General features: G+C 34.3%; 1 protein-coding gene across 1 annotated transcript in view; it reads right to left on the bottom strand.

Moving 5' to 3' along the window:
* The window catches only part of LOC107612007 (probable aldo-keto reductase 1), a gene marked incomplete at its 5' end in the record, with an annotated part of 4929 nt that overhangs the window by 2517 nt on the left and 1043 nt on the right, over nucleotides 1-1369 (bottom strand). The window lies entirely within an intron of this gene.

Consider the following 1369-nt stretch of genomic DNA (forward strand, 5'->3'; position numbering starts at 1 on the left):
GTTTTTGACTATTTTATATTTTTTATTTACGTGAGACTGGTTTTACCGGTTGGACCAGTAACCCATCGGTTAAACTAATAAACTAGTAAATTAGTAACCTGACCAGTTCGATCACCGGTTCGGTTTTGATAACTATGCGCTATAGTTTAAAAAACCGGACCGACCTGAACGATCGAGACGAAAAACAGGCGATCCCACTTCACGACCAATCCAAATTGGATATTGGATCAAGTAAAAAACAAAACCGATGAAAATCAGTTTGACTCAGCCTATCTTTACAAAAGCTTATGAATTGGCGAATTTGAAAAACCTATACTGGATCGGATTTTATTTTTTTTAAAAACTCTCCACCCCGAAAGGCCGACGTTGCTTTCATTTAAAAAGAAAAAAAACATTATAATGATCGAACCAACCCCAAGCTTTCTCTCACTCTCACTCTCACTCTCAAATGGCAAATCATAGAGCTAAGAGCTCATCTCACCTCACCTCCATTTTGTAAAACAGTAGCAGTTACCGGCTTACTGCCAGTCTGCCACTACAAGATCACATACCATACTTTCAGTTTTTAGTTCTTTGAATAAACATTACACTATATATTTTTATACTAAAATATTTAGATTTTTTTTTAAATCTTTATACATGTATCTCTCATATCACATGTGTTCTAATGTTTCTTTTATTCTTTTACATTTTTCTTTGTTCAATTAAAATGGCTAAATTACTCTCCATAATAAAGTCAAAATGCAAAGTATTGTCGTCACAATCAGACTAGACCAATCGATTCGACCCAAAAACTAATAATCAAGTCAATTTGGTACACTCTGAGAATTGGACATACTATTAATTCGGTCAACAGTAGTTAAATTTGCTAAAAATCGAGCGGTTCGCACAAACTTGATGGGGTTCAGGCGCAAGAATTGGACATTATACTCCACTGTACACTAGTACTGTTGGTGGATCATGCAAAGTATCTATTCTCACAACCAACTAAACCATCCAATTCGACCGAAAAATCGATAATCAAGTCAGTTTAGTTCATTTTACAAACCGAACTTACTATTAATCCGGTCAACAGCGGTCAACCTCACTAAAAATCAATGATTGGCACAAACCCAGTGCGGTTCAAGTGTAAGAACCATGCATGTCCACTGTACACCAGCAGTGCTGGTGGATGACATAAAATAGCTATTGTTTTGGAAATTAATTCCAAAAATAGCACTATGGGAATCGAATATGGGATCCTTTCTATGTTTGGTTGAAAAAAAAAAGAAATAAAGAGAAAGGAAATAGAAAGAAAAAAAAAAAGAAAAAAATTGAATGAATTTTTATTTTTCTTAGAAGTATTTGGATAGAAGAAAAATATGAAGAA

This window comes from Arachis ipaensis, chromosome B08 (assembly GCF_000816755.2).
Source record: "Arachis ipaensis cultivar K30076 chromosome B08, Araip1.1, whole genome shotgun sequence".
NCBI classification, from domain to species: Eukaryota; Viridiplantae; Streptophyta; class Magnoliopsida; order Fabales; family Fabaceae; genus Arachis; species Arachis ipaensis.